Here is a 25,179-nt window from a genome sequence, read left to right as displayed (position 1 = left end):
CAAATTATACATTGAGGTAAATTAATAAAGCAAATTAGACATTAATGTAAATTAATGTCAATTTGTTAGGAAAATAAAAGATAAGACGTAGCCTAAAATGACAAGTAGCAGACTGCATTGAAAAACTCATCTCTAACATAGTCGTTTTAATTAGGACTATCATTTTTCAAAATATTGTTGGACAACAACCCTGCAAGTCCCAATTAAAACGACTATGTTAATAATTGAAAGACCAGAGAACTAGTCTTATAAACACCAAGCTTTTTTCAACAACTACAAGAAAAAAAAATGTGAAAGAATTGGTGGTACTTGCAAGTGTAAACTGTAAAGCATTCTATCATGCTTTGAATGTGGATGATTGGTGTTGTCCACTGTTGCTCACAAGTGGGCAGCACCATTATACATATATAGGCACATTCCATTGGAATAAAGTTCATATTCTAAAATAGATTATACAAAGTTTCTAAGATTTACGTATGCCTTGAAATATATAGAGACCAAAAGGAAAGAAACAACACCTAATCTACTTTCTGTATAACTTATGGCAGATGTTATTATTTATGTGAGTATTCCTTTCTCTCTCTCTCTCTTTTTGCAATTTCAGAATTGTTTTCTTTGATAATTCAGTGTCGGTTTTGCTAACATAAACAATGAGGTCAATTTACATGATACAACTCCTTTCACCCATATAACACAAAACCTCAATAGGAACAGGAAAACATAACAGTGACCTCTTTAATGTCACAAATGCGTGTATGGAAGGAAAACCAAAACTATTAACCTAAAATCAGTTAGCACGATAGAGTATATCCATATCAATACCCACTAAATACTGTCTCGACAAACCTAAACTATTAACCTCAAACAGTCTTACCACAAAGACTATAAAGTATGTGATTTCAATAATTACATGACTAAAGAGTTATTGACTTCAAAATAATCATTTATGAATCTACCATTTGCAATAAAGGGATACCAAGCACACCAAGTATGTATAGAATGTATGTTGGAAACTAAAACCAAAACACATAAAAAGGAGAAAACTAACTTTATTTTTTAGGGTTAGGGTTTTGGTGCTCTGTGGGAAGACGAAAAGGGTTCGTGGGTTTGTGGGTTTGTGGCTCTTGGGTTTGAGGAGAAGACGAAGACCCACTAGCCCGTGGAGAAGACGTAGACACACGAAGATGAAGCCGACGAGGATGAAGAAGAGAACCCAGAGATTCAATGGAGGCTGGCTTCGTGGGAAAGATGATGGGAATGGAGAAGACAAAAAGAATCCACTTCGTGAGGATGAGGCTTTCGATTGGGATGGAGGGTGATTCAACTTGGTTTGAATTAAATTAGAACAACGTCGTTTTTGAAATGAGCCACATAGGACGCGGTTACGCTGGGGTTCTCCAGACGGTTGCGAGTAGCGTTTTTCTTTTTAACGAGTTCTTTAAACACATTATTTGACTGCCAGTAGTGTAAGGGTCTTTATGTCTTTTTCTTATTATGAGTTTGTTTGAGTCACGGGATAAAGACGGGAAAGGGAATCACTGGGTTTCTTTATGTAAAATCTAGACTTTGTCTTTTCTGTTGGAGGTTGGTTATGGTTAAATCGAAAATCCATGGTTTGATTTTAGAGCAAATCCTTCGTCATCTTCATCCTGTACTCACGCCCGCCTCACTTATTTACCAGTCACATATTCATACACCCAGTACAAAGTTCTTAACAGGCTGTTAGCATGACAAATTGATATTCTTCGTCATAGATTTGTCATTTTCGATCAAAGTTGACGCATCAACAGGCAAAATTGGAGATGAGCATACTCAAACAGTTCATTAAATTTTCTATCGAACACTGAAGTAGCAGTGTTAATGGAGAAAAAACCCAACAAATTGTTGCCTTTACATACAAACAGTGGACCACGCAGATACAGGGGCATCCATCCAGTAAATAGCAGAGTAAGAGTCTCCATTGATATCTTAACTACAGATTCATGAAGTCTTCACGTTTATAATATAAGAAACGTAAAGCTATCCATTCACAATCTGGGAGATAGATTGGCCTTCAATGGATCCTTCATCACCATAGTGAACTCCTGCTTCTCTGACAAATCAACATCATCACCACCCACAGCCTTCCACTCAAAATTCCATACTAAATTGGCAACAAAGTACTCCAAATGAAGCATTGCCAAACCAGAGCCAGGACACATCCTCCTCCCAGCCCCAAACGGCATCATCTGAATCTCCCTGCTTCCTGTTATATCAAACACTTCCCCTCCTCCTCCATCACTACCTCTCAAGAATCTCTCTGGCCTGAACGCCATGGGATCTTCCCACACCTTCGGGTCCCAGCCCATCTCTGCCACCATGAAATTCAAAGTGGCATTCTTGGGCACCGAGTAGCCTTCCAACACGACATCCTCCGTCACAGCATGTGGCAACACGAAGTGCGCTGGTGGGTGACGTCTTAAGCCCTCCAAAACCACTGCCTTCAAATACGGCATCTTGTGCAAATCCTCTTCCTTCACCTCCTTTTCTGCATGCCCTCCAACGACCCCTTTGATCTCTGCCCAAAGCTTCTCTTGGACATGGGGTATTTCACCAAATTTGCCATGATCCACTGTAACGCCGTGGACGTTGTATCCGTGCCCGCGTTGAGAAACTCCGTGCACAAGCTGACCATTTCCTCCACGCTAAGTTTCCTCTTCCCCTCCGGCAACTCTAAATCCAACAACGTATCCACGTACGACACCACAAACTCATCATCACCATTATCTTCTACGGGGGCGTCCTCTTTTGCCATGCTTAGCCTCTCTTGCTTCACTCTCTTCCTCGCTTCTATAAAAGGCCCTAGTATAGCATTCTGGTCTCTCTGAAGGTTGAACAACTCTTCCCAACGCTTGCGGAATAGTATCTTTCCAAGCCTCGGCCAGAGATTGAGCATGTTATAGCGACCAAAGTTCAAAAGCAGGCGACGCTGGATGGCTTCGATTTCTTTGATCTGGGTCTCAAGGAGCTTGTCCCCGAAACACATCAGAACCAGCAGGCAAAACATAGCGTATTGGAAGTGGTCAATCAGGCGGAAGGAGTTAACTACGCCGGATTTGGTCGGGGAGTGAGATTCAAGGCGGTTGAGAAGGATGTCCAATACCCACTTGCGCGCGCGAGAGTAGGACTTGACACGCGGATGGTGGAGAATCTCGGAGGTGAGGTTTCGGCGGAAAAGTCGCCACGTTGGTCCGTAGAAGGAGGTGTTGATGTTGCACTGGTTGCTGGAGAGGATCTTGCTAGTGAAGAGGGCGGGGGGGCGATCAGCGAAGACGGCGCCGTTCTGGACGAGGGCTTGGTGGGCGATGGAGCGGTTGGCGACGAAGATAGCCGGACGGGAGCCGATATGCAGAGTAACGATGGGGCCATACCTGGTGTGGAGGTTGCGGAGTATGAGCTCGAGCTCGGAGAAGGACTTGCGAAGCAAAAAGAAGTTTGCCGATGATGGGGATGTTGAGGGGTCCGGGAGGAAGCTGCTTGTTTCCGGAGGATTTCTTGAAGACGAGAAGGTTAAGGAGGGCTGCGATACAGAGGGAGACGATGATGATGAACCAGGTCTCCATTGTCAAGCTCAACGATAAGATTGTGCTCAGTTCAGTTCAGTAGTCGACCAATTTTGTGCAGCAACGGTGTATAGAAGAAAGAAGTTCAAGGAAACAATAGAGTTTGAGGATAGCAGAGCCCTGTGATCCTTAATTTATGGATTTTTGTCACATCAATGATCCGTGTGAGTTTTGTGAGTTTTTTATTCGACGTCGCGATTAGGATAATTCTTTTGTCCGCAGAAGATACAAATCAATAATCTTTAAAATAAGATATTACTACGTTGATTTGATATCAGCTTAATTTTAAAATCTTGATTTAATTTTTATAATATTTAACTAAATATGTTATTTTTTGAAACTCCTCGTTGTGAAAAAGTTTGGCCAACAAGTAAGGTATTAAAATATAAAATAATAAAATTGTGATACCCAAGTTTAACAACGAGCCGTTCTATAAAAGTTTTGTTTTTGAACTTATATGTATGTAGAGCTTATTTACTTATTTATTTTTAATTTTTTTTATTAGACTACGGGCTTAAAATCTTTATTTTGACGGATTATATTTTTATCCAGCTTGATAATTAGGTTGTTTTTCTAAATGACCAAATATTTGAAATGGCCCAGTGTTTTTATCGGACCCAAGCCCTTGATAACCAAGAATAGGCTCCACATCAAGCACGGCTCCATGCCAATTGTCATGCATGCATCTAAGGTATTTTTTTTCACTCCCTTGCACTTGCACGTCTCCTTCGACTCTAGGGTTTTCTTTTTACATTCAATAACCTTTATATATATACATTCTGCAAAACACCAAGCCGTAACACCATAACTCAGTTTCTTCCCACAGTCCGAAAATCAGCCCCATGCCTCCACCACGCACGTACGTTCGCAGTATGCTTACACTACGGCTCAACCTCCGTCAAAGCCTCCACCAAGTTCCAGCCGCTGCTACCATCTTCAATCACCATTCCACTGCTGCAAGCGAGCCAGCTCGAGACGCAACTTGGCTTTACTGCATTAGAAAAGCCAATACCGTGTACACTCAGTCGAACGAAAACCACTGGGTTTCTTTTGCCGAGACAGCATACTCAGTCGCGCCCACCGTGCGCTTATGCAGTGCACCACCCATGGCCAGCAGAGGAAGATCATCACCATGGGTTGAACCACGTGCGACGCCGAGCCCAAGGTTCGCATGTCGAGAGACTCACCCACGCACGTCGAAATCCATCGAGCCACACCTTAAACCTCCACTGCTCCGCCCTACACCACCGTACCCCACACTTAGCCGCCCAACGTAGAAGCTCTGTCACACGCATCACCGAAACACCCCTGTTTTTGCATCTCAAAACAAAGCACCACTCAACCCTTTCGGTGCCGCTAGCCATGGCAAGGGAGGTCCAGCAGTGCTGACGCCCAACGACTCCGTGATTTGCTGTTGCCCCAACCACCTTGTCGCCGTCTCTTGCTGCCTCGGTGAGTACCTTGCATGGTATCCCTCTCACCGTGTTTCATCTCTCTGGTGTCTCATCTTTCTCTCACTTATCTCTCTCCCTCTTAGACTGCACCGTCACTTGCAAATGAGGTCACCGCAGAAGCATTTCTGTCCAGCCACCAGGTCTGCCGTCGCACGGTGGTTGTGCCTCTTGGTGAGTATCTCGCACTTTCCCTTCCTCATTGTAATTGTTCTACTTTTCCGTAGCCTTCGTAAAACCACTCGACGCCTCTAGCCAAACATATATTCAAGCTTTTCACTTAATTAGAAATTACATCCCTACCCTTTTATCTGAAAGTCATAACAGATTGGATTATTTTTATTCATGTGGGCTGGGTGTTTGTAAATTTGTTGAAGTATATTATTAGTAATAATGTATTTTTATTTTATAAATTTTAGAAGTACATAGTAAGTGCAAAATTTTATTTTGAGATCTTTAAAGAGAAACTAATTAGTCTATTTTTATTAAATGAAATTACATTAGTAACCTTTACTACATGTCGTATTAATGTGCTTTTAAACTTTTATTATGTATTAATACTCCCTAATTTATTTATGTTTTACAGAAAACTTTTAAGTAAATTAAATTGGTATTAAGCAAGGCTTTCTTTCAAAGAGTAAACAATAATGTTGTGTTTATTATTATGATCTGGCTTATTATAGTTTTAGCTGTTTAATTTTAAAATATTTTGCGATAAATATATTAGCTAGAATTAAATTTTATAAGTTGATCTCATTAGTAAATAAGTTAGATTTTGTGTTTTGTTCAGACTAATTATTGGGACATTGATGAATTTAGAAAATGTGACGATATTTTAGGGTTACGTAAAGTTAGGTTTCTAAAGAATTAGAATAGGTTATTTTAGCATCTTAGACTTAAATATTGAAATTATGTTCGATTGGAAATTTATGAGAATTACGTTATTATGTTATAGGTGACAATTAATAATTGTTCGGCATCTTGAGGAAATTCCTGAAAAGCTAAGAAGTCTAGGTAATCGAGATTCCTATGCTAGAATTTGCATTAAAATAAAATGAGCTGAGGTTGACTTTTTCAAAAATATACATATTTGGTTATGAAAAGAAATTTGAACTACCTCAGTTATTTGTTCTGCATTATTCGTGATATTCTGTTTAAGAAGAAAGTATTTTCCATCATGACTGGTGTAGATATGAGCTTATTTTTGACATTCTATTTCTGATCTATGCAAAAAGAGCGAATATGAAAATTTGTGCATAATTATGTAGATATGTTTTGGATCTACTTTGATTGCGAAGATGATATGATTTTGTTCAGTGCTCTGTTTGGATAAGATGTGATTTCTGAAAATCTTTGGCATGACTCTTTGATTCTAAATTTGATTATGTTTCTGCTTTGTTTAGTTACGGCCCTGTCACGGGTTATAATAGTGGATACGGCCCAACCACGGATAATAATAGTGGATACGGCCCAACCACGGGTTACAATAGTTGATACAGCCCAACCATGGGTAATAATAGTGGATACGGCCCAACCACGGGTTATAGCAGTGGATACGGCCCTGCCACGGGTTATAGTAGTGGTCTCTGTTTTGAGTGCACACCTTGGTGACAGAGTGATTTATGTTCTGCTTGCCTATTTGCAGATGCACAACCCTACCACGAGGGTTATACATGGCTTCTGTTATGATATGATGTTTTGATGATGATGATGATCATTTATGTTATGCCAAAGGATATTTTTGAATGAAATTATTTCTAAATCTTCGCTCTGATATTTTGATAACATGTTTTGCTTCCGCACTCCAAAAATGAAAATGTTTTGTTTTGCATTCTGATCTCTGCAAATGCTCATGTTTACACACTGGTATATGTTCTCTGCTTACTGAGTTATTGATAACTCACCCATTATCTCTAAATATTTTTCAGATAATCTTGATGGTTCTACTGGAGAGCAAGAGTAGGCAGTATTAGAGAGGTTTGATGTTCGCAGAGGAATAAGTACCCGAGGGTACAAGTATGTATTTGAGAGTCTTAGTTAGTAATTTGGTTATTTTCAGTTATTTTGATTTGATGAGTTAAGAATATTATCGAGTCTTTTGGAGAGTTTCAATTTATTTTATTAAGAATTTATGTATTGTCCTTATTAAAGAACATAGATATTTGGTTTGAGTAAATGGATTAACATTTTATGGAGTTTTCTGGATTTTATAGTTGTGTTATTGAATTTGATATTAATATTAAGAGCTAACTCTCCAGACCTTCGGGATCGAGGCGTTACAAAAATCTACCTCTTTTCATTAGCTTAGCATTTTGAGACAAATAGTAATTTTACATAGTATCATAAATTAACGTCGTTATCTTTACACTTTATAAAGAGAGAGAATGGAATAGAGATCAATCTCCATTTGCAAGGATTGATGAAACTTGAAGAAAGGAAATAGCATGATGAGAGAGGTACTCGCTTAGGAATGAGATAGAGAGACAAATGAGGCAGTAGTGGTGGTCACTGGCCCTTGATCCACGAATGAATGGCTAGGATTTGTCTAATTTTAGGGCTCTGCAATTGCTGGGAACCTTGATCCCTCAAATATTTATCGTCATCTTCTAGAAGAACCATAGTCTAGGTAGGATTGTGCATCCGACCCGACCCGAAACACACTATTTCGACCCGATCCGGAAATAATTGATTATCGAAAAAGGAATTCTGAAATCTTCCATTTACTGATTAATCGAACCCAAAATTGATTCGGAAGAAAGCGGGCACTCCGACCTTTTTTTTTTTTAAGAATATATATATATATATATATATATATATATATATATATATATATTAAGAATGCATCTTATTCTTCTATCATAAATAAAGGATGTAAATTTACCTTAATCCTTTTGCACAACCATGTTTCTCCAGCCATTTGAACACTGTAACGTTCTTTACTCAATATTGTTATTATGTTTTTTTCAGGGGTTTCAAGGGTACCAAACGTAGAATCTACATTTCGAAAGTATGAAACTTTCTTCCTTTCCTTTTCTTCTTCTTCCTCTTCTACTCTCCCTGGTTTACTCCCACATCTATCGTTCCTCCCCAACCCTTGTCTTTTCTCTCTCTCAAATCCTCCCTCAAAGGCCCACTGTCCTTCCATGACTGGTACCCTAACTCCTCCGTTAAACCTAATCCCGATGTCCTAGTTTGGTGTTCTTGGTCAGGCATCAAATGCCACCCCAAAACCTCACAAATCACCACCCTCGACCTCTCTCATCACAATCTCTTCGACATAACTCCACCAGAAATTCGGTACCTGTCAAGCTTAATCCACTTGAACCTGAGCGGTAACAAGTTTGATGGACCTCTCCAACTAGCCATTTTCAAGCCACCGGAGCTCCGAACCCCATATATCAGCCACAACTACTTCAATTCATTGTTTCCACCTAGGATTTTCAGGCTCAAGTTCTTGCACATCTTCAACGCGTAAAGTAACAACTTCACTAGCTCACTTCCACATGACCTCGTCCACCTCCGCTTCCTTGAGCAGCTTAACCTCAGCAGAAGCTACTTCAATGGGAGTATTCCACGAAGCTATAGGGGTTTCCCGAGGCTCAAGTTTCTCTACCTGGTCAGGAATTTTTGGATGGTCCACTACCACCACAGTTAGGCTTCTTGACACAACTTGAGCACATGGAGATCAGTTACAACGTGTTTGAAGGTACTTGGATATTTCTAACACCAATCTCTCTAGCACACTTACACTCGAGCTCAGAAAACTGACAAAGCTCAAGAGCTTACGACTCAGGTCAGATTGCATATTGACATGTTCGATAGTGTGAGGGATAGGAGTTTTGGCCATTGAGTCCTTTTTTTTTATTCGGTTAACGAGTATTAACCGACCCTTCCGTAATAATATGGAAGCAAAACGGAAGTATTCTATTTCCGTTCTTTTCAATTCGGGTCAGGTAAATCAGTTCGAAATAATAGAAAATTTTGGGTCGGGTCAACATGTTAAATGTACAGCCCCAAGGATAAGGTGTCGTGTTTTCTTTCTAAGCGGTTTGGCTTATGTTCATTTCGCTCATCTCTACTGCTGTCCACTCCTTTTATACCTATCACTAGGTGTTCCCCTACATAGTTGACTACTTGTGTGAAGAGCATCTGCCAGTCTTGATAATTCGAGGAGGGGGTGGTGTGTGTCCTTTTCCATGGAAGCACACATATAAAGGTTAAATGCGCTCAGATATTTGATAAAAATTTCAAGACACACGTTGAATAAAATATTAACAATTCTAGGTAGGAATTAAAAGTGAGACAGACAATATTTTTTTTAAGTATTGTCTTCCATGTACAACTTCCATATTATATGGAGATACTTTCAATAAATTTAGAGAGCTCCGTCCTGATGGTGATGAAAGACACCATTTATACTTGCAAAGCAATGCTCCTTCCCTGCACTCTCTGGCAGGTTAATGATTCAGCCAGCTAGCCAGCCAGCAAGATATTAAGATGTATTTTAGCATTGGTGCAAGAACTCTTTTAGGGTTCATAGTTGTGGAAGAGCTTTTAATTGTGTATATGACTTGTGATTCTTAAGAGTTAATTCTAACAACCATAAGATTTTTGAGTAACTGTTGAACTCGTATTATTAATAACGGAATAGGAATATAGGTCTATGTTCACGGGTTAAGGTCAATTGGTAGACAATCTATAGACGAGATTAAAATATCTTAACATTATGTATGTGTATTGCATTAAAGAGTAATGTTAGGTATAAACCTCAAATAGATCAAAAGCTCCATACAAGTTCTTTGTTAAAAAAGTGGGTCTCATTAATAAAGAATAGTTTTTAACACTTTTTTTAGATGAGATCTATTTTTTTACAAGAATTTGTATGGGGTTTGCATATTTGGAACTTGTACAAATTATTTCTCTGCATTAAAACCCGTTGTAGGCTATCAATCGTGGGCAATAATGGGCTGTGGAGATTGGTTATGTTTAGATGTCAATATCACATCAACTCATCTCAAACAAATTATTGATGACACTCACCACTTTGTTAACTTCTCATAAAAAGTTTAAATATTTCTCAACCCACTTCGTACATTCTAACTCATATCTCAACGTATTTATATATAAACATATCTTAATGACATCTACAAAATACTACTATTCATAGATAAGCTTAAATCATCAAAAATCGCTTCAGTATCTAAACGCAGCTTGAGTAGGAGTGGCTCAACCTGAGCCTTGGACAAATTGCCAAGTATAGGAATGGCCAAGGGCACTAAAGGGAGGTTGTGTTTTTTAAAAGATTTTCTGTGATTCAGAATGATGAGGAGCGCAAACATGCATAAGAAGAGGAGAGGATAGATGAACCACATCTCCATGTTAGTCTAGTCTTTATGTGAATGTTGAGAAAGGTCGTGCTTATTTTTGTAGCAAATTTTTGGGAAGCATATTTGTGAAGATGATAGGCACATAAAATTTTGGAGATGTTTGACAGAGAAGTAATAAGGACCCACAAAATTATACAATGACGTTAGTGACAGCGATGTGCCTTAAAACTTGGATTGATAATAAAAAAGAAAATTAGTCTTCTAGGAGGTGAGTTTGCATATCAAGTCACATATTGATATTGATATGTAAGACATTCATTTAATAAAACGGTATAAAATAAAACGGAAATAATTTTTATGAAATAGAAGACATTATTCTTTCAAAATTTCTCTTCTATTATTTTTCTTTTCAATTAAAAAAAAATCCATAATTCATTTAATAAAACGGTATAAAATAAAACTGAAATAATTTTTATGAAATAAAAGACATTTTTCTCTCAAAATTTCTCTTCTAGTATTTTTCTTTTCAATTAAAAAAAAATCCATATCAATTATGATTTAGTGCGTCATACCGCTTATACGTAGCCTGAACAGTCCAAGTTAATTAGCCCAGCAGCGCACTATTGAGTTGACGCCCCCTTTTTTGTTTCTTTTTTCTTCTTTTTTCAGAGAGCACGTACTCATGTTTGTTTCCTTAGTGCAATTGATTTTTTGCCTTTCTTTTTTTTTAATCTTCCTTTTTTGCTTATTTTCATTAATACAATTGATTTTTTACTTTTCTTTATTCTTGTATTGTCTTCTCCCATACAAATGTTATTCATATTATCGGCATGTGTCACATTAGTCTTGGCTTTGCCCCTCTACTTTTGACTAATTTATTTATTCAAGAACCAAGCCAGAAATGAAGGAAAGTTAGAAACTTAATGAATTTGAAAAAAAATATAATAACGCCAATTACACAAGTTCATAACAAAATCTTATGAAAAATTATAGTATGCCCATCAAATATATCCACTCATTTTTTATTTTATTTTATTTTTCTTAATGATTAAAGAAGTGATTTTTAGTGAGTTTATATATATATATATATATTTTAATGGTTAAGGATGTTTACAAAATGATTAAAAAAAAAACTCATTTATGCTATTGTGCACATTTAGTAGTCAGTCTAGCATTGTCTAAATTTTATTCCATTATTCAAGTTCAATTGTACCATAAAAAGTAAGAGAATTATACTAAAATAAAATATTTTGCTCTTTCTTTCAAAAATGTATTGATCTCAAAGATTAATAATATTAGAGCACATCCCAGTTGATGCGTATCTGCTCGCGCGCACACATATTGTGCAATGAGAAATGCATTTCTCTCTCAAAGGTTTTATTTTTTATTTTTTATTTTTTTTTAAATTTAATGATTAAGAAAATATTTTTTTAATGATATTGTAATTTTATAAAAAAAAAATTATTTAAGAATGCGAAAAAAATAATGAAAAAAATTTAGAAAATATAGAAAAATTATGTATAGCCTTATAGCTAAATAATTAGTTAAAATAGTACTTTTAAATTCCACGTCAGGTGCACGGTGTCTTTCCCTAGATTTTTTCATTAAAAATAAGAAAGACTGATAGCATGTGAGTCGTCGGAGCAAGTAAAGCCACGTGTTGAAGAAGAAAAGGAATGCATGCGATGTTGAGATCACGTTTTTTCTGCATCACTAACTACTACCTTCATTTGTTTAGTAACATGGGTCTTCAGCGGCGGAACTGGAAATTTTTTATCACAGAACTTAAATACAAGAACATGTAGATTCTTCTTTTGTTTAGAAACATGGATCTGCATTGCCGGAACCAGAAATTTTTTGTCGGAGGCTAGACATAACTTAAATTTAAAAGCATGTAGATTCGCGTGGTCTCCCTTTCTATAAATATGCGCACATTACTTAAGATTTATTCAAAAGTAAAAAATTATTACCAAACTCATTCAAAGTCATATCAAATTAATAAAAAAAATCCACCTGCACAGTATACGAGCGATCACCTGCACAGTAACTACGGGGGAGGGGGGAGGGACCTCAGGGTCCGTTGATCCTTCGATACTTAAGTCAATATTGTGAAGAAGAAGATGATAAACCATAATGAAGATGAGAGTGTAAGGTGATAGTGATAGATTGACTAATTACCTTGTCCGCTGCTAGTAGTGTTCTATCTATAGTTACCGACCAGGTCCCCACCATAGTGGGGCATTGCATAGCAGGAGATAATATGTTTATACTGTTGATTCACCGAGCTGCTCCTATGTCGTCTCCTTGTCGAGCTGTGAAGGGCTAAGGCTTGTTGTGCATTGCTCGGGCCTTGGGTCGCATTGAATGCGTCATGCCTTCTACTCTGGGCCGCATTGAATGCGGCATGGTTTCTGCCCTGGGCCGCATTAAATGCGGCATGCTTTCTGTCATAGGTCCCTTCCATCTAGTTATGTATGCCATGTTCCTTCCTTCTCAAGACTTACGTGAATCCTCTGTCCCGTCAGCATGGCCCGACCCAGGTTTCCTACCTGAGCCTTGGTCTAGGTTGTTTGTTGGACTTAGTCCATGTGATATGGTTGGGCCTTGCCTCTGGCCCAAACTAACTCAGGCCACATATCTGGACTGTGATCTAGGCCTATCCTTTGGCCCAATATAAGAGATTTTCTTCCTTCACAGTACCCTGCGAATTTTCAGTACACTCATAGGCTGGAAATTCTAAGAGATTTTTTTTTCCTTTAAACTCTGGTCTGGAAACGTAGAAGATGAATGGGCACTCGCCTGTTCACTGTTGTCGCGAACCGATCTCTCCGTAATCATTAACGCCGACCTCATTAACTAAAGCTGTTTCTGGAGTGCCAACGTTGCCCGAAATTGGTTCGTTCTGTGTACGCGTGTGGTAGGTAAACGTCACGCCGTTTTCCTGCAGCTGAGGCATCTCTTCGAATCCTATGTCACCGTTTCGGATACGCAACTGTTCCGTCCCTATTTATTTTTTCTACCTCGTTCCTTCTTCCCCTTCTTTTCTTTCGTCTTTGTCTTGCTCTTTCCTTCACCTCTTCGAAACCCTAAAAGTTTTCCTGATTCTTCCGTCTAGTCTTACCATGACTAAACGAAGCACGAACGAGGCCCGATTCAATTATTACACTGGGAAGGGGTGGACATCAACTATGACTTGTAACGAACTTCGATTATTCTGCAGAGAGTTCCTCATTCTTACTGAGACCGCTCTGGAACTCCCTTAACCTCGTGCTACAATGGTTGACGAGCAGGGTCTGTCAACGAAGGTGGCTCTTTATCCCCACATGTTTTCCATTAGTCTGCATCTACCATTCTGCCGTCTGGTGCGCGACATCCTGGACTTCCTGCAACTTGCTTCAGCGCAGCTTAACCCTAATGCTTAGCGCTTGGTCCTAGCCAGTTGTGTGGCCTTTCGGATCGTTCTGAGTGGCTCAAAGGATTACCCCGACCTAATTGCCCCGGAGTTTCTAAGTGTGTATCGAATCAATCGGCTTGATGGGAACTATTGCAGCTTCCAATCCTATTCTGTCGAAAGATGCTTCGCTATTTTGGAGAGGCGTTATTCTTCAATAAAGGAATGGTACCGACGATTCTTTTTCGTTAGGGGCTCTGGATGGGAAGGGGAGCGCGAATACAACGAGTTTCCAGTTCGATCCATTTGGGGTAAGGTTCAGACCACCAAATCTCTTGTTATTACGCTGTCAGAGAGAGAGGAATTCAAAATTGCCTCTGTCATATCCTGGTTAATGGCTCATCCCGACCTAACTGAAACCGACGCACTACTGAATGATGATTACATTCATCGCTAACTTGTTCTCCCACATCGTGCTCATGTGTTAGGTCGGAACTTCTTATCAGGTTCACCCTCTCCTCCTGAAGGTAACCGCGCAAAGCGGTCCTGTATAGAGGAAGGGACTTCCATTCCCACCAAGTCGGTTCTTGCCAGAGAGATCCCGACCACTTCACTACCCCCTATTAAGCCAGATGCCCCTCTTAAGAAAAAGAAAAAGGGCTTTCAGCAAGTTGCCGCAGAGGGCAGTTCTGGTACCTCGGGGTCCGGGCAGTCGACGGGTGTTTCCTTCGAGGAGACTCTCCTTGAGGAGGAAGTCCCCTTGCGCAGGTGTCCAACTCGCTTCGAAGAAATGCTTGCCGAGGTTGAGGCCCTTCGATTCCCTATTCCACCCCTGGAGGTCTCTGGTCTAGCTTCCTCTAGTGGCCCTTCGATTCCCCTTCCAACGGTCTCCGCCTCTCCTCTCGTTCTGCCTTTGGAGACAGAAGTTACTCCCTCCAGGGGCGAGGGATTAACTTCTTCTGAGATTGCAGAGCTGTGCTCCGCGGAGGTTGCCGAACGGCTCGAGTCTGTGGATCCATGCTCCAAGGGGGCTACAGAACCCGTTCCTCCTGAAGTCTTAGTTCTTTCTCCCGTGTTAGAACAGACAATAGAGCCAGTTCCCCCACTGATCCCAGGAGTTACCTTTTCGGCTGGCGTTGCTCAAGTATCTGTTCTTCCTTCTATGTTTTTCTTCCTTTATTCATCATTCATTATTCTACCTTATGCCGAACCACCTATTTGTCTCAGGAAAGCCACGCCCCTCAAGCTGAGTCTTCTCCTCTGCAAGAAGTTGTTGTAATAGTGGAAATAGAGGACTATTCTTCCCCTACTTGCAGCCCCTAGCTCGGGAGTTGCTCAAGGTGGGAGTTCAACCGAAGCTGAGGGAGTGCCAGGTTCCCAGTTTGTCCTCCCACAAGATCCTCTCGTTGAGGCTTCCGATCTGCACGAGGAGGAGTCCAATCTACCTTCCGTGCATGCTGAAGCCCTTCTACCGTTGGTGTGTGTCGAGCCAGCTACCTTTTTTAGGCCAGGGACTTCACAAGGTCCCAGGCCCCCGGGCAGAATCTTTTGAAGCGTATGCCCAGAAGTTCAGGCCTCTTTTCACCAATGTGAGTACCTTTCCTATATTGCCATTTCGATCTTTCATACTTTGCTAATGAATTTTGTTACTGTTGGTTTCACAGGCTGCCGACCAGCTAGCTGATCTGATTTCCCGAGAGCAAGAGACCTTTAAAGAAGATTTCAGAACTCAAAGGGCATTGAACAAGCTGCTGAACTTTTGAGGGGAGAAGTTGATGGGTGACCTTTGTGCTCTAGAGGTGGAGAATGAGTCCTTGAGAAGGGACAATGCGCTCTGCCATTAGAAGATCCGTGACCAGCGGAAAGAAGCCAAGAAGACGGGAAAGTTGCTGAAGGCAATGGCCATGAAGAACGTGGAGATAGAAATACTCCAAACTAAGATGTCCTTAATAGTCAACGATTTTGAGTCTCCAAAGAGGGACCTTAAGGATCTTCGAGCCCAGTTTGGTCCCCTTTTTGCCGAGAGAGAAGGTGCCCGTTCCGAGGTTCTGAGGCTGGAGTGCGAGCTGGAGTTTGCTCGGGAAGCGCTCAGGCAGAATGAAGAGACTGCTGAAACGCTGGCAAATGAGAAGAAGCGCGCCACCTAGATTTGATGTCGCATGTTTCATACGTACCTGGGAATAGCCAAACAAGGAGATGTAACAAAGGCTTTAGCCCACGCCTTAGTTTCCAGCATGAAGTCTTCTTTAGAGGCAGCTCGGGACCACGCAGACCAGCTGGAGTCCCAACTCAGAAAGGCTCCCGCCCTTCGCAACAAAGCCTGGATCAATGGGTAAAAGGAAGGTCTCGAGCATCTTTAGAAAATGCTTCTTCAGAATCCCGAGACCGATCTTCGTGCTCTGAATATTCGAGAGATCTCACCGAATATTAATGCCTACGAGAAAATGCTAACGTGGGGAGTAAAAGACATGCCCTTAGCCTTCCGCGATGCTCCCTCTTAGTTCCCAGTTTCCCTTCATGTTGCTCGCATGTATTCGCCTACCCCCCCCCCCCCCCCCCCTTTTTGTGATTTTGATGATAGTAATGACAAGGTGCCTTTTAATTATATATATATATCTCATTTGCTTCTGTACTGCTCACTGTATTTGTCGGCCTTTCTTCTTTATTGAACTGTTTAACTCCATTCATCGTTGATTGGAGATTGAATGCTAACAGTGTGGCGAGTGAGACCCTTTCGTATAGATGGGTATCGAACAAGTACCCTAGTTAGGGTGATTGCCGAGTGGCAGTCCTTCGCACCGATCTAAATCCTTGTCGAGTCCTCATATTTGTATGGAAGCATGCCAACAGTTTGTGCGCTACCTTCGCTGTTGTAAGGCCTGCATTGGGTTTTTGACATAATTTTGATAATTTCATAGAAAGTAATGTACCTTTGGCTTTGTCTAGGCTCGGTTGATTCCAAGCTTATGATTTTTCCTCCTTTTTGCTCGCCGTATCCTATAGTCTTTTACTTGCTAAGCCTATGTTTGGGCGTCTACCGCATTGCAATCTTTGTTGGTACCGAGCGGATACTCCTGTAATGGTGCTCATCGAGTGGTAATTCTGTCGTATTTTGTAGCTCTTTACTGTTGAACCAATGCTCAGGTGTTTCACCGCATAAAAATCTCTTCATGCCAATTGTTTTACCGCGCGACACCACTTTTACACACGTGGCTGTCTTGATCTACTGTTGATTTCATGTTTATCCAGATATTACCTTTAACGATGTCTCTTTGTTCCATGTTCGATTTGAATGCTGTTCCATTCTTGTTGGCGCAGTCGTGCCTGCTATTAATTTTTCCACGTGCTTTACGCAGCACGTCGGTTGAGGCTTTGGATTTAACCTTCTTATTAACTGCTCTATGAACTCCGTGTAATGCACCAGTTGGGATTTTTCGTAATTAATCTCCTCATTAACTGCTCCATGAACTCCGTGTAATGCGCCGGTTGGGATTTCAAGTAATTAATCTCCTCATTAACTGCTCCATGAACTCCGTGTAATGCATCGGTTGGTATTTCATGTAATTAATCTCCTCATTAACTGCCCTAAGCACTCAGTGTAATGCGCCGGTTGGTATTTTCTGGAATTAATCTCCTAATTAATTGCTCCATGAACTCTGTGTAATGCGTCGGTTAGGATTTTTCGTATCCTCGAGTCTCAAGGGCCTACGTTTTCCCATGGGAGACACGTGGACGACCCGGGAGGCCTTAGGGACATACGGTTGCCTAGGGAGGTCCCAGTAGTTATGGTACCCCTGGGACGTCAAGCGTCGCTCTCGCTTATAAAAAGGTCCCTTCCCTTTTCCTCGGAAACTCATCCCACCCTGCATCTCTTTTCTTCCTCCCAAACTTGGCGATCTTTTATGGCTTTCTTCTTTCCTCTCATGTTTTACGGGATCGATGCCTTCTCCTTTGGTGCTCAGGTTGTCACTGGTTATGGCAGTTTGAATATCAACGAAGGAACAAACTTCCCATATCTCTTGTCCTTGCCCATTTGCTTATGGCGCCTTGCTTGTTCTTCCCCCTTGCTTACGAGGGTCAACCTCTACAAGTTCTGTACGGTGCTCAATCAAGGTGATGGTCCGGCAGTCGCAGCTGACGTGGGCAGGAATAGACGGTTCAAGGGGGCAATCAAATCTTCGGAGTTGATTCCTTTTGCCTCGCTTCCGACCCTCTGTTCCCTAGGATGCTGCCCCTGCTCAACCTTGAATCCCAGTTCGCCCTTCAAGATTTTTCTTATCCAAACGAGATTTTTCTTTTCATTTTTGTTGCTTTTGCCGATGTAATATTCTTCTTGTACCTCTATTTGTAACCCTATTCTGGAAAGAAAAGGACTTGTTGTTTTTGTATATCTATTTGTACGACTTTTCACTTTTATTCTGCTCTTGTTGATGCAATATTCTTCTTGCTGCCCTGTTTGTAATCCTGTTCGGGAAATAAGAGGACTTGTTGTTTTTGTATATATGTTTGTACGACTCTTTGCTTTTATTCCGCTCTTGTTGACACAATATTCTTCTTGCCGCCCTATTTGTAACCCTGTTTGGGAAATAAGAGGACTTGTTGTTTTTGTATATTTGTTTGTACGACTTTTCACTTTTATTCCGCTCTTGTTGACGTAATATTCTTCTTGCCACCCTGTTTGGGAAATAAGAGGAGTTGTTGTTTTTGTATATCTGTTTGTACGACTCTTCGCTTTTATTTCGCTCTTGTTGACCCAATATTCTTCTTGCCGCCCTGTTTGTAACCATGTTTGGGAAATAAGAGGACTTGTTGTTTCTGTATTTCTGTTTGTACGACTTCTCGCTTTTATTCTGCTCTTGTTGGTTAAGCTTTTTCAATCTGAGTGGTGAAAGGTCTGCCGATGTGAAGTTCTTTCGAGCCGCCATTTTTTTGTTAACTCTTGCATCGTTTAACTGGGCGACCGAACTTGTATCCCGCGAAGGCTTGGTTTGTACATAAAATAATTTTTTGTATTTGTTTGTTTGTTTCTGCATCCTTACATGAAACTCGGCAAGTCATTTGGACTACGTTGAGAATAGCTGTTAGCAAGTCAGAGCTCGTGGTTCGGTTCCTGTGCGTTTGTTTCTGCATCCTTGTACGAAACTTGCAAGTCATTTAAACTGCGTTGAGAATAGCTGTTAGCAGGTCATGACTCGTGGCTCGGTTCATATGCCTTATACTTCGTGGATTGTCGCTTATAGGTTGGTAGAGCTCGAGGGCCCTGCTTCCTCACCAATGCATTTCACATATTGCACGAAACTTAGCAAGTCATTTAGACTGCATTGGGAATAGCTCTTAGCATGTCAGAGCTCGTGGCTTAGTTCCTGTGCTTTATACTTCATGGATTGGCACTTATAGGTTGGTAGAGCCTGAGGGCTCTGCTCCCTCACGAACGCATTTCACATATTGCATGAAACTCGGCAAGTCATTTAGATTGCATTAAGAATAGCTGTTAGCAAGTCAGAGTTCATGGCTCGGTTCATGTGCGTTATACTTTGTGGATTGGCACTTATAGGTTGGCAGAGCCCGAGGGCCCTGCTCCCTCACTAATGCATTTCACATATTGCACGAAACTCGGCAAGTCATTTAGACAACGTTGAGAATAGCTGTTAGCAGGTCAAAGCTCGTGGCTCGATTCCTGTGCTTTATACTTTGTGGATTGACACTTATAGGTTGGCAGAGCCCGAGGGCCCTACTCCATCACCAACACATTTCACATATTACACGAAACTCGACAAGTCATTTACACTGTGTTGAGAATACTGCTAGCAGGTCAGAGCTCATGGCACAGTTTCTGTGCTTTATACTCCGTGGCCGATCTAGAGACCGGGCTTATCTGATTTAGGCTGTTTACAGGAGACACAAAAATGCAACACTCAAAATTAGTCCATAAAATTTCAATTAATCATAATCTTACATTGTTCGAGACTGGCTGGGATTTTTCAGACAAAATACTTCCTTAGGTGCTCGGTGTTCCATGGATACGGCATTTCGTGTCCTTCGTGGTCCTTGAGTCGATACGAACCAGGTCTTCCAGTTGCTGTTACTAGATATAGTCCTTCCCACTTGGGCCCTAGTTTGCCTTCATTTTGAGTAGTAACCCATGTTTGTTTCAAAACCATGTCCCCTTCTTTGAAATTGCGGGGCCAGACTCGTTTGTTAAAATACTGCTCAACTCTCCACTTGTTGGCTGTTACTCTGCTTACAGCTTCCTCCCCCCTTTCTTCCAGAAAGTCCAAGTTCTCTCTCAATCGTTCGTCGTTACGATTCGGATCATAATGTTGCACACGATATGTGGGTATTGCCAATTCAGCCGGTATCATGGCTTCTGTTCCATAGACGAGGGAGAATGGAGTTTCCCCTGTTGGGGTTCTTACTGACATTTGGTATGCCCACAACATACTCGGAAGTTCTTCAGCCCATTCCCCCTTCTGGCCTCCCAGTTTCTTCTTCAGAATGTTAAGTAATGTTTTATTGGTCACTTCTACTTGCTCGTTGGCTTGGTGATGTCCCGGCAAAGAGTACTTAGTCTTGATTTTGAGCTCCGAGCACCACTCTCGATAATGAGAACAGTCGAACTATCTCCCATTGTCCGAGATGAAGCTTTGAGGGATTCCGAAGCGGCAGATTATAGATTTCCAAAGGAAATTTGTAATTGCCTGAACCGTAATCGTTGCTAGAGCCTCCATTTCCACCCATTTCATGAAATAGTCTATTGCCACCACAACAAACTTTACTCCTCCTTTGCCTGTAGGGAGGGGGCCGATAAGATCCAATCTCCATTGCGCGAAGGGCCATGAGGTGGTGACAAAAGTGAGTTTTTTCACGCGAGGGGGGGGGGGATGAGAAATAGGAGAGTTCTCCTGGCATTTGAGACACTTTCAGGCAAATTCGTCTGCATCCCTGTGAGCGTTAGGCCAATAGTAACCTGCTCGAGTAGTTTGCGTTGCTAATGCCCTTCCACCAGCATGATTCCCACAAACTCCTTCATGTATTTCTGCTAGCACATATTGAGTTTGTTTGAAGGAGATACATCTTAAAAGAGGCTCGGCGTAGCCTCTTTTGTATAGAACTCCCTCTACCAAAGTGAACCGAGCTACTCGGTTCCTAATGGGCCTCTTCCTGGTCATCCGGAAGGATTTCGTCTTGAAGAACTTTTAAAATGTCCATGGCCCATTTTGGGGGCTGTTGGACCTCGATAATTGACACCTGAATTCCTACTGCTGCCACATCAATAGTTTGAATTACAACGTGATCTGGGAGTGGGAATTCTTCTTGACCTAAGGCAGCTTTGGCTAGCCGATCTGCTTCCTGGTTTTCTCCTTTTGGAATTTGATGGATGATAGGGTACTAGAAGAGATCATGCTCTTCTCCTACCCGTTGGAGATATTTTTTCAGATTTTCTCCTTTCGTAAGGAATTTTCCGGTTACCTGCCCCACCACTATCTGAGAGTTAGCTTTTACTTCAACTTCAGTTGCACCCAAAGATCTGGCAATTGTTAGACCTGAAAAGAGTGCTTCATACTCGGCTTTGTTATTGGTGACTTTGAATTCGAGCTTGAGCGCGTAATCAAGTTTTTGTCTTGAGTCTATTATTATATGGACTCCTACTTCTCCCCCAGACAAGCAGGATGAGCCGTCGACGCAGACATGTCACGGCTTACCCTGAGGCATAAGGACCATTTCCTCTGGAAAATTCAAGAACTTGGCTACAAAATCTGCTAACACCTGGCCCTTTATTGTGGTGTGTGGAAGATACTCGATCTCAAACTCACTTAGCTCGATCACCCAGTTAGTCATTCGACCAGAAATATCTAGTTTTTGCAATATTTTTCTCAAGGGAATATCAGTTTGGACTTTTATTGGATAAGCTTGAAAGTTGGGTCTTAACCGTCTGGTAGTGATCACTAATGCGAATGCTATCATTTCCATTCAGGGGTATTTGGCTTCTGCCCCATGAAAGGCCCTACTTACATAATAAACCGAGCGTTGAACTCCTTCTTCTACTCGGGTCGGACATCGCATTGGGTGATACGACCTGGTAGACAGTCAGGTCTTCTCCTGACGTGGTTTGGCTGAGCAAAGGTAGATTTGCCAAGTATTCCTTCAACTTGTTGAAGGCCTTTTCGCAGTCTTCATCCCATTCTTGTCCCTTTTGCAGGACCTTGAGGAAAGGACGACACCGGCTGGTTGACTTTGCAAGGAAACAACCCAAGGCAACTATCCTCCCTGTCAGTTTCTGAACTTCATTGATAGTTCAGGGTGGAGGCATGTCCACGATCGCCTTAATCTTTCCAGGATTAGCTTCAATCCCTCACTCGAAGACCATGAAACCCAGAATTTTCCTGACTCGACTCCAAGATGTTGCTCGGACTTCTTGCTCTTAACCAAAAGATCTTCTACATAGACTTCCATATTTCTCCCGATCTGGTTTTTGAACATTCAGTTGACTAGACGCTGGTATGTTGCTCCTGCACTTTTTAGGCCGAACGACATTGCTCTGTAGCAATAAAGTCCTCTATTGGTGATAAATGCCATTTTTTTCCTCATCATCGGGGCTTATCCTGATCTGATTTTAGTTGAAGTATGCATCCATGAAGTTGAGCAAGGTGTTCCCAGCCGTCGAGTCCCTTATCAGATCTATCCTTGGAAGAGGAATACTATCTTTAGGACAGGTTTTGTCCAAGTTGGTGAAGTCGACACACATTCTCCATTTCCCACTTGCCTTCTTGACTAGTACAACGTTGGAGAGTCATTTGGGATAGTGAGCTTCACGAATGAACCTCGCAATTAGAAGGCTTTCCACTTCTTCAACAATGGCCGCACATTTCGATTGTGTGCTTTCCTTTTGGAACACAAAGTATTCTTTTCTTCTTTTAATCTCATGAAACAGATGGTCGGTTGTGTCAATGTTCCACGGGCACTGAATTCTGCAGTTTAATCAATTTTGCTAAATGTATGGGTTTTACATATACATGATATCCTTTTCATTGGAAAGTCAATGTACTGGAAGTCATTTTTGCAGATTGTTTGTGGCAAGCGGCAGACCTATTGTAATTACAGTGTTCGAGTTCACTGAAAAAGAGGCTGTTTTCTGAGCAGAAACGAACACTGCAGTCTTGACTAATCTTAGTTTTACAGCTATTTCCTTGATTTCAAGAATTAGTTTGAATATTACTAGCAAAAAGGGGAAATAAAAGTTTTGTGCCGTTTGGATAGTAAGTTTACTCATTTTTATGGAGTTTCAATTGAAGGTGCTGGAGCTGCAGCAGTTTTAGATTACAGCTTTAACTTTTAACAATTTTTGGTGAGATTTATATTGGTAAGGTCATGGGTGAATGTGATATAGATTAACCTAGTTATTGTATGTAAATGAATGTCATCTACATGTATTTTCTTGCTGAAGTCTATAGTTTTTAGGAAAAAAAATGCTAACAATTATTTTTTGTGGGCTTCACTGGAAACTATACTGCAATTGCATTACATAGTTTAATATTTTCTTGGTATTTGTTATGCAGTTGAAGTGTAATCTTTTATTGGCATGTGCGTGTGTATTCAACATGTATGTATTTCATTTAATTCCTTTTTTGTATGTTCTTCCCAATTTGGCACTGTATCTGTCATGCCATCTTGTTTAAACCTTCCTTTGATAGCAACTCTATTTGTTGGGTTGTTTGTGTTTCATTCCTCTGTTTAAGATTCCAGAACTTCTTAATTTGTACTAGTTCTGCAGGGAGACATTGGTCTGCACCATCTTTTTTCCCTCTTTATTTTTGCAGCATTTTCTTGAAACTGGCATTTTGTATGTCCTGGTTAACTGTTCTTCACCATCTCATTTTCACATCTTTCCTTGTTCTTCCCTGCCCAATGATTGTCAATAAAACTTTTCAAGTGCCAGACCCTGGAATTGATTTACTCATGTATTTCCACATTGCTGGCTTTTTGTTAGGAATGGATTTACAAGGACAGGAAACGTGTCATCATCTTCTTCTCGTACCCCTTATACTCCTGATTTGATAAATAAAGTCAACGGGGACGATCTCTCACATGATAACTATGGAGAATTGGAGAGACCAATAAGAAGGAAAGTTGAGAGGGTAAAACGAAAGAAAGCCTTTAGTATATATGAAGATATTTTGGTATTGTCTAATAAGAAAAAAGAAAATAGAGATGCTTGAGGAAGCATGTAATCAACAAAAAGAGCTAATTTGTATTAGAGCAGTGCTAGACTGCCGTCAGCATTGACCTCTGGGTGTGCGGCCTAGCATAAATTCATCTTTTCATTTTTTTCAATTTTTTTATTCATATTTTTTTATAATTTTAAAACATTTTAAAAAAATATAAAAAAAAAATATCAATACACTAATAGTTACTTTATTAACTATTAAGTAAAGAAAAAAATTAAAATATATAAGGTGTCAAATTAAGGTGTCAAAATGAGGTGTCCAAGTAGTATTTTCTTTTGTATCAAGGAAAAAAAACTGTTTGGAGAAATCGAGGGAAGAGCATATAATTCGCGTTGAGGAAGAGAAGTTGAGTTTGGAAAAGGAAAAAGTTCGAATGCAATCATTAAATGATGAAGAGTGAATCATGATGATGGATGTAAGTGGATTGTCTATAATGCAACAAAAGTACGTTCTTCAACACCAAATGGAGATCCTTGAAAGTCTAAAGTCAAGTAATTAGTTACCATATTACTTTGTTTGTATATCACTTCGGCTCTATTTGGATAGTGAAAGTATTTTATCTCATTTATCTTATTATTATAAATTTTTCAAATTCACACAAAATATAATAAACAATTTAACTTTTTCAAATCCCAAAATAATAATAATAATATTTAAAAATAATATTCTAACAATATTTTATTTAACTTTCATCTCACTATCCAAACTGCACTTAATTAGGCATTGAACTCAAAATTCTATTTTGTCTGAAGAAGGTTTTACATGTCATTTTGCTTCCTCTTGAAATACAAGTCAATTTAGCATGATTCTTGATGAAGAAGGAAATGAAGAGGCTTGGCTTGTATGCCACTTTTGTTTTTTATATTTATTTATATTGCTTTGTTTGAAAACCTTGTTGGATGTGGTGTTAGTTAATAATGGCTTATACTTCTTCTAATTCCATTAAACTGAACAAATAAATAAGGTGCTGGACAGTGCTCCTTAGCACATGGGCAATAGACACATTGGTGGTGCTAAAGAAATGGTAGCCCAAGCCCAACATGACTCTTCGCCGAGAGGAATTGAAGCAATAATGTGTGGGGAAAAAAAAATGGATTATCCATGTTTCAATTGTATGAGAAAAATGGATAAAAAAAGCTTAAGACAGGGTTGAGGAAACCGAAGGAAGAGCAGTCCTCGCAG

General features: G+C 40.4%; 1 pseudogene; it reads right to left on the bottom strand.

Annotated features, from left to right (window-relative positions):
• Nucleotides 1-2,012: 2,012 nt before the first annotated feature.
• On the bottom strand, nucleotides 2,013-3,694 carry LOC121256744 (annotated as a pseudogene).
• Nucleotides 3,695-25,179: the final 21,485 nt, after the last annotated feature.

Source organism: Juglans microcarpa x Juglans regia, chromosome 3D, assembly GCF_004785595.1.
Source record: "Juglans microcarpa x Juglans regia isolate MS1-56 chromosome 3D, Jm3101_v1.0, whole genome shotgun sequence".
Taxonomy (NCBI): Eukaryota; Viridiplantae; Streptophyta; class Magnoliopsida; order Fagales; family Juglandaceae; genus Juglans; species Juglans microcarpa x Juglans regia.
Note: the sequence above shows the minus strand (reverse complement) of the source record. Positions and strands in the feature narration are given on the sequence as shown.